Source organism: Dermacentor albipictus, unplaced genomic scaffold (genome assembly GCF_038994185.2).
Source record: "Dermacentor albipictus isolate Rhodes 1998 colony unplaced genomic scaffold, USDA_Dalb.pri_finalv2 scaffold_12, whole genome shotgun sequence".
Taxonomy (NCBI): Eukaryota; Metazoa; Arthropoda; class Arachnida; order Ixodida; family Ixodidae; genus Dermacentor; species Dermacentor albipictus.
Window position 1 is genome coordinate 7,138,330 of NW_027225566.1, and position 14,223 is coordinate 7,152,552.

At 42.0% G+C, this 14,223-nt stretch overlaps 2 pseudogenes; both read right to left on the reverse strand.

Annotated features, from left to right (window-relative positions):
- Window positions 1-1,326: 1,326 nt before the first annotated feature.
- Window positions 1,327-5,179, reverse strand: LOC139051528 (uncharacterized; annotated as a pseudogene).
- A 54-nt stretch (window positions 5,180-5,233) lies between these two features.
- Window positions 5,234-6,006, reverse strand: LOC139051531 (uncharacterized; annotated as a pseudogene).
- Window positions 6,007-14,223: the final 8,217 nt, after the last annotated feature.

The following is a 14,223-nucleotide window of genomic DNA, read 5'->3' on the forward strand; positions in this document are numbered from 1 at the left end:
TTGAATATACTACACGCTCTCACTAGACCCACGCTGTACTTAGCTATTTATGACATTGACAAAAAAAAATACACTGAATGAACCTTTCACTGTTACATAAAAATAACTTCTATGCCTCATTACTTTGGACTTACCCCTTTACTGCATAGATATATTTTTCTTGTGAAAAGCGGTGGACGCATTTCAATGGGGGCGAAGTGCAAAAACGCCTGTGTACCGGGCGTAGGGGGCACGTTAATGATCCGCAGGTGATTGAAGTTATTTCCGAGTCCCCCACTAGGGCGTACCTAAAGTTCAGATTGTTGTTTTGGCATGTAAAACACTAGAATTTGTCATATTTTTTGTGAAAATAAAACAAGCCTTTTTATAGAGCTAGTATGCCTGCACAAACATAAAATTTGAAGAGAATTGTAATGTTGTGATTTTATAAGCCAAGCTTGACACATAAGGGCGAGTCGGGTGGAATATTATTTATTTATTTATTTATTTATTTATTTGTTTGTTTGTTTGTTTGTTGTACCTTCCAGGCCTGAAGGCGTTACAGAAGGGAGTGGAACGAAATACAGAGCATGTGCAGATAACAGGGTATAATAATAAAAAAATGAGAAAGTGCGGATCAACAAAAGTATTCTTGAATAATAGTTCTGAAAGCAGGTGTCTTGGCTATGTTAACAATTGAGGCCGGCAGATTATTCCATTCATTGGTATCTTTACGTATATATGAATGAAAATTAGGTTCGTGCGACCATGTGGAACGCTCAATTTATGCCTATGGTCAGTACGAGATGATATCATTGCAGGTTCGGACAAAAGTTATCTTTTTAATTACGGATTGTAATAATAAATTTTGTGCAGCAGTGACAAGCGTGCTAACTTTCTACGGGATGAGAGGAGAGGGAGGTTTACAGCAGCCTTCATGGATGTTACGCTTGATGTCTGAGAATAGTTAGTAACAATGAAACGTGCGCTACGTTTCAGTATAGATTCTATTTCATTTGTTAAGTAATGCAAGCCAGGGTGCCATACAGGAGAGGCATATTCAAGCTTAGGATGCGTTTCATAGGACACAAATGGGACACTTTTCACAAACATATTTTTAGTTTTGTTTATTTTAAACGCAACCAGATCTTTGATGGATTATAGTACCAGTCAAAACATGCTGCAAAAATTGTGGGTAGCACAGGCTGGTTCCAACCACTTGTTGCGCAGCTTTAAAAAGTAAGCTTCTAAAAGATAAAATCTGTCCCATTTCACCCTTCTTTTTGGGTGGAGTGCGCCATCATTTAGGAGGAATGGCACATCTGTAACGCATTGGTTCCAACGTATTCAGCGAACATTATAAGCGGATAGGTCAACATCCAACTTGATGCCAGATTTCAGACGCTTTGTTCCCCCGGTAGTTTTCGGAACTGGCAGCTTCATCACTATGTCTTTGACTAGTACAGTGCCTATATCCTTATAAGGAGGAAAGTGAAATTTGGAGCTTCTTTCTTTCTTAGAAAGTGGACACACAATTTAATGTTGTCACTGCTCTCGACTTTACCCGCACAATAGACGTCAGATTTTTTATTAAACCTGACAAGAACAAAGTTACCCCTTGACATTCGAATAGCTTCATTCGGTCAATCGGCTTCAGATATTTTCTGCCTCTCATTCTCAAAATCTTACATGTCACTGTCAGCATCATCGAATGCAGCGGCTACAATCTCTTCTTCACTTAAAGAACTGAAATCCTTCTGAAGTCGCCGTTTTTTTTTGGACGGGTAGTGGCGACAGTCCTAACTGTGTGAAGAGCTCTCTAGTTCAGGCTCTGTCGTGAAAACCTCTGTGCAGCCTCTTGTTCAATCGCACGCTTCCTTAGTGTATCTGTAAGGACTTTTGTCCAACGTTTCTTGCTTCCGTTTTATCCTTTCTTACATGGTGCAGCCTTAGGGTAGGGCCTAAGATCACCTTGAACCATTCGGCTTGAAGATTCCAGTGACATTGAGGCTGATTTATCAACAGTGGGCATGAAGACATCTGCAGGGACGTTTCGAGCTCTGTCGGTGCTCCTCTCGGAGTTCGAAGCATTTTGCAGAAGGCTTGAGTTGTTTGTTTCCCTGGCGACGGTGGCTCTCTGCCATGACACCTCTCCACTTGGGGTTGTTGCAGGTCGGTTAGTTACTGATGACATCAAGTAGTCATGCTAAGTGAAGGGTTTGCTATTGAAAGGCCAAATGCCCATTTTCTAAAAGCCCGAGAATACGTTCTTTTGTGTCACCGTTAATGCGTAGGCGGATACCACTAGGTCTCCAACATTGTATTGGGAGGTAGCCTTCCCTAAGGTATTTATGAGCCAATCATTGCAAGCAGCGTTGTGCCGAGATTTGAATGGTCCATACACGGACGCATGAAGTTCCTGAAACTGGTGGTATAGTGTGGGGGAAAGGTCAGCAGGATTACGCCACTCTCTTTGGATTTGTTAATGGTGTTTATGCTGACATGGATTTTATGATTGTCAAGAATTAGAAGAATGGGTGCTTTCTTCGAGCACTTTGTATGTCTTACAATCATCAAATCAAATCAAATCAAAATCACTTTATTGCAGGACATTTCCTGCGGAGACAGAGACAAAAGGCTGAAATAGCCTGACTGGGCCCCTACCCCCGTTCAGTCAATACAGCATTTTTGCGTACAATAACATATACAGTAAGGTGCACATTATATTAAAAACAGTTAAACAGTTGCACTCAATGTACAGCCGATGAAGGAAAAAAAAGTGACTTCTAATACATCAGATAAGAAGTATGAAATGCATATATGTGTACATAGATAGCGCAGATAGATATACATATAGAATATGTCACACAGGATTCATGTGTTAGACAGCTAGTAAACCCTTTATCATGTTATAGATATGCAGAGAACGATTATGTACCAGTACATTGTGCTAACAAAGTAGAAAAAAAATAAAATCAGGAATGTCATGCACATAGTAGAAAGTAATGTAAAACCGTCTACAATACACATGCTGTTCTGACAAGGAACGTTTTGTACATTCTTTTAAGTTTTCCACGGCTGTCTGCCCAATTTATTATGTCTTTCTGTTTATTTAGAATGTGTAAAGCTTGATACGTCATCGATTGTTTGCCGTAATTTGTCGTAATCTTCGGAAGCGTCCTCCTATGCTGCCTAAACCCGTACTTATTTTCAACTACCATATCAACTGTCTTTGTATATGTTTGTGGTGTGTATATGTTGCACTAATTTATAGAGATAAATTTGACTGGCCATAAGCATGTCGTGTTTCAGAAATAACTCCCTGGTACGTAAGTCCCGGATATCTCCTGCATTATTTTGAAAAATACGTAGCACGCACTTTTGTAGTACCGCTAATCTATTATAGTTGCGCTGAGTGGTGGTGCCCCATACTAGCGACCAGTAGGCAATCTTAGAAAATACTAGAGTGTAATAAAGAGTTTTTTTAGCCGAAGAGGTATTAATGTAGAAATCTTTCTAATACATCCTATTGATCGAGCTATACCGACTACCAAATGGTCGACGTTGCATGACCATACCAAAGACTCTTGGAACCGAACGCCTAGGAATTTTTGCTCAGGTGTTTGCTGAATAATCTCGGTTCTATACGTAATATGCATGTCATGTAGGTCGTGTTTATTTGGAGGAGAAAAATGATGTATTTAGCTTTAGAGGCATTTAATTGTAGACAATTATCATTTAGCCATTTGAATAGGTTTTGATGATAATGATTAGTGTTTTCCTGAAGCTCACGTTTCGTCCGTGAAGTAAAAAATACGTTAGTATCGTCCGCAAACATTACTATATCAAGGGTGTTGTCAATCTGAGTTATGTCATTAATGTATAACAAAAAGAGGGTAGGACCTAATACTGATCCTTGGGGTACTCCATTTGTTACATTTAATGACGTCGAGGAGTAATTATTAACATCTGTAAATTGGAAGCGTTTCTCAACGTAGCTGGTTATTAATTTCAATGACGTGGCACGTATCCCATAACACTGCACTTTTAGAAGTAGAATATCATGATTCGCCGAATCAAATGCTTTCCGCAAATCTAGAAAGAGACCTAAAGTAAAATCCTTATTTTCAATAACTTGAACAATTTTCTCCTTTGCACAAAGTAGTGCCTGTTCAGATTAATTGTGTTTTTGAAATCCAAATTGCGAGGTAGATATGATATCATATTTCTCTAAGAACTTTGTTATGCGATAATTGATTGCCCACTCATAGACTTTTGATAAAACAGGCAATACCGATATTGGCCGGTAATTTGTAAGGGCGTTTTTGTCTCCGCATTTGTGTATCGGAACAACCGTTGCTATTTTCAGTTGGTCAGGGAAGATACCAGTATCGAACATTAAGTTAATAATATAGGTGAGAACGTTTTTTAGTAACTTAGAAACATACTTTACTGGCTCAGCCCTAAATTCGTCATAACCAGCGGCGACATTTTTATTCTATTAAGTAACTCTTCAGTCTCTTGCGGGGACACATGATACAAAACAAACGAATTTGGTAAAGAACTGATGTGTCTTGTTGGTTGTTGACAGCCTACAATTGTGCTATCTGCCTTTCTTGGCTGTAAAAGTACTTATTGAATGTGTTAGCCAAACACTGGCCTGCTATCGCATTTCCATTTATCTCAATCTCTTGTACGCTAGTTATGGCATTGTTTCTGCTTGTCAATCTGTTTACTGTGCCCCATATCTTTTTGCATTAGTTTTATGGCGAAGAAACAAACTTTCATAATTATTTTCTTTTTCTTTCTTTAGATCTGAAGTTAGTTTATTTGGAAGCCTCTTGAACTCCTTAAATTGGTTTACATCGCGCGTATTAATAAAAGTGTGATACATCTTGTTTTTTTCTCTTATTCTTCTGTATAGTGCAGGGTTAATCCAAGGTTTTCTTATTGCTTTCTTATTCTTTAGGCCACATTGCAAAGGAAACGCATCATCATAACTTACTTTTAACGTCTTGTAGAATTCCTCGTAAGCATCATTAGGATCACTGCAGTCATACACGCTAGTCCAATTTATGGCCTCCACTAACAAAAGAAAAAATTTCAAGCGATTTGTCATTTATCACTTGATATTTGCTTACTTCAATACGTCTGCAAGATGTCTGGGCTCTAATGCCAGTGGGAACAGTTCGCCGGACATCCAACCCGACCTGTTTGCCATAGCAAGACTTCCGGCTGGGGCGCCTTTCAGAAAAAAACCTTTAAATCTCACCCATGTAAAAATTAACACCCGTAGCAGAGCGTTTCATATGGCATTAACAGTGCACAAAACGATCACCGATTCGCCGCGATCAGTTGATGTGGCTCGACCAATTTGCTTCTTCCAACGTGCTGCTACTATCTTTGGTGGATTGTGTGCAGTTGTGAACCCCGTTTCGTCGCAGTTGTAGATGCGGTCCGGTGTTAGCTTGTATCGGTCGTAGGCCGATACAAGCAAACTCCGGACCGTAAGCTGGATTTGAAAGGAAAGCATTGACGTTATTCTTGTTGAAGCTCGTTGCTCTAACGAGACTGGTCGCTTCCGGCAATCGAAGCGACAGCTCTGGAGGGCAGTCCATAAAGTCCATAAACCAGTCTCTTCCAGCTACTTTGTTGACTTCCCATGACGCCGGGCACATCCGGTTTAAGGCTGTTGCAAATTGGTACGCTAGTGAATGAACCTGCATTTTCGTAAGCATATAATGCATCTTGCTTGCCTTCATCAAATTTTCTTTCAAGAGTGTTTCATCTTCTGCTGTTAAGATCATTCCGCAGACCAAATTGGACGTGAACCAAGATGCTGCCTCTGTCAGCACATTCCTTGTACTTATTCACTGCTCGATCAAGTGGTGATTTTGATACATTAAAAGCTTCTGCTACGTCTCTTATACTTTTCTTTTCATCGCACACCAATCTCACAGCTTCCAGCATGAAATCGTTTGATGTGTACGCTCTGTCGGGATGATTTCTATTGTATACCCTTGGCATCTTCCTGAATACTGGAACGGATCAATTATTTGCAGATGTAAATATTCATGCATACAAAGCGCGCTTAAGTTTATTGCATGCTCTTAAGAGCACTCCTGCTGCAGCCTATTATCGCACTTATGCCGGGCTGCTCGCAAATGTGTAGAGTAATCAACGCTTTTTAAGTGGAGCGACATCGTGTTTTACTATGCCCCTTTCGTTTAGCGTGCGAACGTAATTTGTCATGTAGACAGCTTGTATGGTATTTAATCTAATTTTCATGGCACCGAATATTCATAAGCTTAAAATATGAAATAAACATAAATGACAGCTTTCAGAGCTAATGTGACTCAACCACGAAGCCGATTCCCTAGACACAGCACAGTCTTACTGTAGGGAGGAATGGGACAGTGTCCCATTCCATCCTCAACTGAACAGTCCCATTCCTCCCAAGCTACGTCACCTAAAGTAAAAAAAAAACATTCAATGGCAAAAACTTTCTTCTTAGGGCTAAACATGTTATTGCTTGATGTACGACGCTCATGTGTGTTTTCGTAGACAAGTCGGCATAAGCCTACGCAGAGCAGTTTAAACCAGAGAGAGGTGTAATTGAGACAGCAGATACTTACTTTTGACAAGTGAAAAACGAGATTTTTAGTCAGAGAAAATCCCATCCGCGGAAGACGTCCACCCTTACAACCAGGCTCTCGGTATGCAAACGCCATCTGGTGAGTAGTCGGTGAACGTACTTGAACTAGTTCCAGGAGAGACACACCAGTTGCCCCACTCCCCGAACTGTCCTAAACCTCCCGTCTCTCCCGTAGAAGAAAGGAAGGATAGGGGCATGACTTTACAACCATATTAAACTCAACACGCGATGAAGCCTAGGAAAGCATAGGAATAATTACCTGTGTTTGGAATTGAAATGTAGAAAAGGGAAATTAAGGTACAGAAAAAGATACATTGTATTCGATGGGGACCAATCCCACAACCTTCGCATCAGGTTTGGTCTCCACCACAAAGTAGTAATATTTTCATCCAGTTCAATTTCCTTTTTCTTCATTATCTTCTACATCCCTATTTTATTCACAACTAATTACCTTTGTGCTTCATTTGGCTCCATTGCCAGTTGGTTTTTTTTTATACCCATGTAAGACGGCATCCTGAAACTCCTTTTAACTCCGCCGTCTTTATCTCGAAGGAGGTGCACCTCGTGTCACACGGTCGCCCTTCTGCTAAGCGAGCTTAACGGAGCTTTTAGACAAGGGAGATCGGCGATCTCCCTCAGCGGCCTGTTGTAGAAGTGATAATTTAATTATTGTTCGTATTAAAGAAATGTAGCGTGTGTTTAAAATGCTTCCATTGAATTAAATAAATGTCCAAGCGCAATTCAGCAACATATATGCTTGCTGCTGCACAATACTCTCGACCTAGGCCGCATGGCACCATGTTTTTCTCGTCTTACAGGGCGTTTACACGAACCCGATAGAATCAAGTTGAGGCGCCTTGTCGGGCTGGAATATGCCTGTCGAGTTCATGTAAACGCTAGCCGGTCGGACGGAAGAACCGTCGATTCCGGCTGAGTCAGCCCGACTTCGTGGGGTAGGCTCAACCACCCCGATCCGTTTGCGGCGTGCATGAGAACGCGCACGGCTCCGGCTCGCCACGCCGACACTTGCACGGAAACGCTGGGACATGGCTATTTATGCGTCAGCAGCTGGAACGGTATAAGGTTAAAGGCCAAGACATGGCACTGTGCTATGCGAACTCATCGTAGCGATAACACCCACGAAATAGAGTTATGGCAGACGGCAGCAGGAAACCGCAAACCCAGTTCGAACGCATCAGTTTCAGCTCGACGCTGTGTGCCGTTCGGGCTGCTAAGCACGAGGTCATGGGATCAAATCCCGGCCACGGCGGCCGCATTTTGGTTGGGGCAAATTGCGAAAACCACCATGTACTTATATTTAGGTGCACGGTAAAGGACCCCACGTGGTCGAAATTTCCGCAGTCGCCCACTACAGCGTGCCTCATAATCAGAAAGTGGTGTTGACACGCAAAACTCCATATTTTTTTATATGTGACGCTGCGTGCCTTGCTTGTCCCAACTCACCAGAAGCGAGTTCATGTAAACGCTTTCATTTCCGGCTCGATCAGCTAGATTACTTACTCGACCTGCGCGCCGCGGTTTCGTGTGAACGTGGCATTTGTCGTGCTAGTCGGGCAGTGGTCCGTGTGGTCACTCATGAATGACACCACGGCACAATAGACAAAAGGAAAGCCCACGAGGTCACCGTGCACGAAATGTTATGTTTTGAGTATAGTTTGCAGCAGTTCGGGTAGCAGAACGCTGAGCCTACTCTCCACGCTATGGAAGCTAGCCGCGTCACAAGGAAAAACACACATAAGCACCGGGTGGCTATCAGCACTGTCAGCAATTCTATGTTTAGCGAGCACACTTTGATTCATAATGAGGTGTGTGTCTTTAGCATCAAATGCATTGAACAATATTCTTATGGAAGGAGCATTAATTACAATAGCCGCAGCGTAATTGGAAGTTGCATTCTTGTATTTCTACAAAAAACAAACATCGCTGAATGTGCCTCTTGCGGTTACATTTAAAACCTCGTTATTAGCCGTGTGACACGATCACAACTTCCTTGAGGTCAAACTTCCTTATGAAGTCTAGTGCTCCCTTATCCTAAAGGAGTTCGTAGCTTCCCGTGCTACAGGGGTATAAGGGAGTGCGACCTCAAGGAAGTTGTGGTGTCCCACGACCAACAAGGACATCTTAAAAGTAGCCGCCAGAGGTGCACTTACCGATGTTTGTGGTTTGTACAAGTACAAGACCGTAACTTATAATTACGCTCGTTGCTATTTTAATTAACACTGTTTTCATAGAAATGTTATTCAATATGTTTGATGCAAAAAACGTACACCTCGTTAAATATCAAAGTGCGCTCGCTAAATGTAGCAGCGCTGACAGCGACGCTTCTGCATAGCTGTGTTTTTTTTCCTTCGCGGCGTGGCGAATTGGCTCTGGGTTGCGCTACCCGAGCTGCCTGCAAACTATACTTAAAACAACATTTCGTGCATGGTGACCTCCTCATATTTTTTTTGTCTTCTGTGCCGGTGTCCGTCAAGGGGGACCATACCGACCACTGCACGATAAAGGCCGCGTCTACATGAACGCGATGCCAGTGGGCCAAGTCGGAATTCGACCTGATGGAGCCAGACCTTACCACGTTTACAATAACTTGCTTCTGACGAGTCGGAACGAAGGCGGCACACAGCGTCGAGCTGAGACTTGAACGAGTTGGAACCGGGCTTCCCTTTGCCGCTGCTCTCTGCAACAGCTCTATTTCAAATTCAAATTCAAATTCTTTATTTTTCCATGAAAATACAACAAAAGTGTGTCCAGTACTGTTTGGACCCGTAGCCGTAGGCTAGGGATGGGTCCAAGAAATGAAATTATATAATGCAGACACTTCGTGACATAAACAATAAAAACTTGGAAAAGTAGAGAGGGGAATATATACATAATACATATGAAAAAATAAGGCATAACAAGAAACAGTTGATTCAATTCAAAAACATCGTGCACGCTATATATAATAAATAAAATGTAAACATCAGATAGATGTCTTTTACCATGTTTAATGCATGCTCTGAAAGAATTTTTTAGCTGTAAGTGCAAAATTTTGAGCGTATTTTATTTCTTGTGGAAGTGTGTTCCATATCTGAACACCAGTGAATGATAGCCGTCGTTCTCCATAAACGTTGTGCGTGGGAGGTAGATTAAAGTTGCCTAATAATACATTTCTGGTAGTACGCGATGATGCATGAAAGAGGGACATATGGAAGGGGTGGTTGTTTCTTATGATACTGTTTACGACTGTTGCTGTTTTTAGGAGGCGTAGTGAATCGAAGGGTAATATCCGTAGATCGTGGAATAATGGGTTGCTGGGGTGATCCTGCTGAGATTGCGTTAATATTCGTAGTGATCGTTTCTGCAATTGTTTTATTAGCTGAAGATAGCTTTTGTAGGTCCATCCCCATGATTCCAGACAGTATGATAGATGACTGTGGATAAAGGAGAAATATAAAAAACGTTATGTGTTTGTGTCAAAAAAGTCAAGTGCTTGAAGCAGTTTATAACACCCCGATGCTACCTTCGCCACAACTGCTAATAAATGTCTTGCCAGTGAAGGTTTTCATCAAAGATTACGCCAAGATATTTAAAACACGGGGTATATACTAGTAGAGAGTTGTCAATACTAATGCTTACAGAGTTGGCATCTACTTGTTTGCTGCGGGAGTGAAATATAGTATATTTTGTTTTCTTTACATTTACAGTAAGCTTGTTGGCTGTAAACCATTTAGAGGCGTTTGCCAAATCTACGTTTGCTTTGGACTGTATTTCCTCGATGCTATTGCCTGTAATTATTATAGCAGTATCGTCTGCATACATCAGCATTTGTCCGAATTTTAAGACACGTGGAACGTCGGAAACGTATATAGAAAAAAGCATGGGTCCCAAAACAGACCCTTGGGGCACGCCTGCATGAATATGTTGTGGTGACGATGAGACATCATTTATGACGACTATCTGATGACGTTCATTGAAGTAGCTAGAAAACAAATCGAAAATCCGTTCCCGAAAACCGTAGTGCTTTAGCTTGTACAAAAGGATGGAATGGTTCACCGTATCGAAAGCCTTCTTTCAATCTAGAAAGACTACAGCTACAAGTTTGTTGTCATATAAAGCACTGTTTATAATGTGGGCTAAAGACTGCACCGCTGATGAGGTTGAGTGGTTTGGCCGAAAACCATGTTGCTGTAGGCAAATTATGTTATATTTGTGTATAAAGCTATTGATTCGATTCGCAAGGATTTTCTCGAAAAGCACATTAATGGTGCTGAGCACGGATATTGGTCGGTAACTAGAAGGATTTAAGCGATTGCCGTCCTTGTATATTGGGACAACTCGGGCTGTTTTTACTGACGTTGGGTACGTGGCGGTTGCAAGTGATTTATTGAAGACGTGGCGTAATATGGGACTCAGAACATCAATATTTTCTTTTAACATACGTACTGTAATTTCATCTATACCTGCAGCTTTATTACTATTCGTGGTTGCTAATGTTGAGTGTATTTCGTTAAGTTCAATGTCATCCATACGAAAGGAGTTTGGGAGTGGGCTTGGTAACAAAGAATTTATATCTGTATTGTTCACATTGGTACCTGAAGAAATTCCAACAGTAGTGAAATATGAATTAAAGCTGTTAACAACATTCTGATCAACCACGTCCGGAAACGTTTGTTTGTGTGGCTTGCCTATAACGCTATTCACGATTTCCCACAGGTTTTTTATATTTACCGAAGCTCTGTTCAATTAAACGTGTATAGTATTCTTTTTTTCGTGTACGCATAACTCCCACAGATTTATTGCATACCTTTTTGTACTGACTCAAGTAATAGCTGTGGTCCTTATGCTGTTTCAATTTATGATACCAAAAGTCCTTCTGCTGCAATACCGCTAAAATCTGCTCCGTCATCCAGGGTGAGACGGGCAAATTATATGAGCGAACAGATGTTTTAATACTGCTGCTAGTTTTAACGCAAGTCAGGATGTCGATTAGATTGGAGAATTCTATGTCGACGTCATCGTGGTATATGGTACTGGTGTCGATTAACTGGATATTCGATCTCAGCAAAGCGTAGTCAATCCTCGTACTTACTTTGGCATGCGTTAATTTCGGTTTTATGACGTCTTTGACCATTACATAGGTGGGGAGATGGTCTGAGATGGGTTGGTTGCATACCCCGGCATTAATATTCGAGGTTATATTAGTTAAAACATGATCAATGACAGTTGCGGATGTACTTGTTAATCTAGTGGGGACAGTGATCACATTTTGAAAATTAAATGACTGTAGTAGATACGTGTAGTCACTATGGTTTGCATGACTGGTGTCTATGTTAACGCCACCACTAATTATAACCGGAACTTTGTGTCGTGACACTAGTGTAAAAAATATAGATTCAAGTCTTATCGCTATGATGAGATTGCACTGCACAGTGCCTTGTCTTGACCTTGTCCTGATGCTATACCTGCTGCAGCCATGTAAATCGGGACATCCCAGTGTTCTCGCATAAGTCTCGGTGCTGGTGGGCCGGACCCATCTGCATTTACATGTACGCTGCAAACAGGTCAGGCTAACTCGGCCCGTCGCGATGCTTGTTCAGTCCGACCAGCTAGCGCTTACATGAACTCAACAGGCATATTCCAGCCCAAGGCGCCTAAACTTGTTTCTGCTGGGTTTGCGTAAACTCCCTGTAAGACGAGAAAAACATGGTGCCAATCGCCCTAGGTCGAGAGTACTCTGAAGCAGCAAGCATAACTGTTGCTGAATTGTGCTTGGTCATCTTTTTTTATTTCAATGGAAACACTTAAAAGACATGCTTCATTACTTTTATAGAGAAAGGTAATTAAATTATCCATTTTACATCAAGAAGTATGGGCACGAGAGCACTTCCTTCAGCCGCCGAGGGAGATCGCCGATGTCGCTTGACCAAAAACTCCTTTAAACTCCCTTAGCGGAAGGGTGACCGTGTGACACCAAGTGCATCTTCTAGATAAAGACGACGGAGTTAAAAGGAGTTTGCAGGTGCCCGTGTGAAAGGGTTTACATACATGTGCATATGTCATATATGATACACCATTCATTTTAGGGTATAGCTCATGACTACGCAGAAAGACATTTGAGTTGTGGAAAAGCTGCAAATTATGTCACAACCATGTCTTTTTTACGTAAATTGTACCATTGCTGTATGATGACATAGTTTTGTTGGTGCGAAATTCGGGAAGCTAGTACACAGTAGACATCACAATGCATGGTAGCGCTACATTCATTAGCTGCTTTGATTAACTGCATTACACTAAAAAAGACTGTCATTGTGAAAGTGGACAGAATGCAATTGAAACCTATTTCTATGCACCAACTGTGAGGCTACTATGCGTTAGGTGGCCATGCTACCTCTGTGACTGCATGATGAATGCAGTAGTTCTACACATCGACGGCGGATGTGTGGTAGTGGTCTGTAGTCTTAAAGATTCTCCTCTGCTTCTTCCTGCCGCATGCTTTCTACTCTATTCACTACATCATATGGCTTACTTTAGAAATAAAAAGTTACATTTAACATCAGGCTTTATAAACGCATGCGCGTTAAGCAGCTAGGAGTCCGCGGTTCATGCTTTTTGTCGGCTTTGCTTTGATTAGTAGTGTAAGAGTGTAAAATTTGCATCAAAAGAGACAATAGCTCTCCAAACACTGCATTGATTACATTGTCTAATGAAGAGCTTCGTTCTCTCTTAGCAAACAGGGGCTACGCGCACGTGGTGAGTAATGCTGGGCATGAGGTACGATTGCATCCTTTCCAGTCATTGTGTGATCTGAAATTTTATTTCCAAGTAAAATCGGTTAAAGACAAGTGCTCCTTCTGGTATGTTCCCGTCCTATGCTTTCTTAAGAGCACTGACAATATTCGGTCACAGGCAAGCATTCAAAACCGATCTCCAGAAGTAATATTCCCCATTTGTGCAACTGGATGAACATCTGCACCCCTTTTTCTCTTTCTTTGATGCCTCAGAATGCGTGCACTGTCGTGACTTCAGCATGCGGCTTGCATCGCGTGTGGCAATCGAGTACGCCAGCTCGAGCTGAAAAATGAGGCGCTGAAGGCAAAACTGCAAAGTCCCAAGAGCCTTCAGGAGGCACACAGCTATGTCACTGATAAGCACCTTACGGCAGAAGCCATATGCTTATTCATTCTTCAGTTTACATATGATGCCCTTAAAGGGAAGCTGAAGAGTCTGTCGAATTCAATAAGACGCTCATATACGGATGCGGGAACCTTATAAACCATGTCGGTAAAATTTGGGTTTTTGTTTTTCAATTAGGAGCGACGTAATCGTCGGTTGAAATTGCGCTGTAGCTCCGCCCCCCTTTGAGTGAGCGAGCGGAGCGGAAACCGGAAACCGCGGTGTTGTGACGTCAACTCTGCTTCGTTCCTTCGCAGCGTCCGCGACCGTGCCTGACCGCGCTTGTTTCTGCGTGCGTGCCATCGTGTATCTGCTTCGATCGACCCTGCATTCCTTTGTTGGTGCGTCTGCGTGTATGTAGAGTGGTATTCAACGTGCGTGGTAGTCAACGTGAGTGGTAATCAACGTGAGTG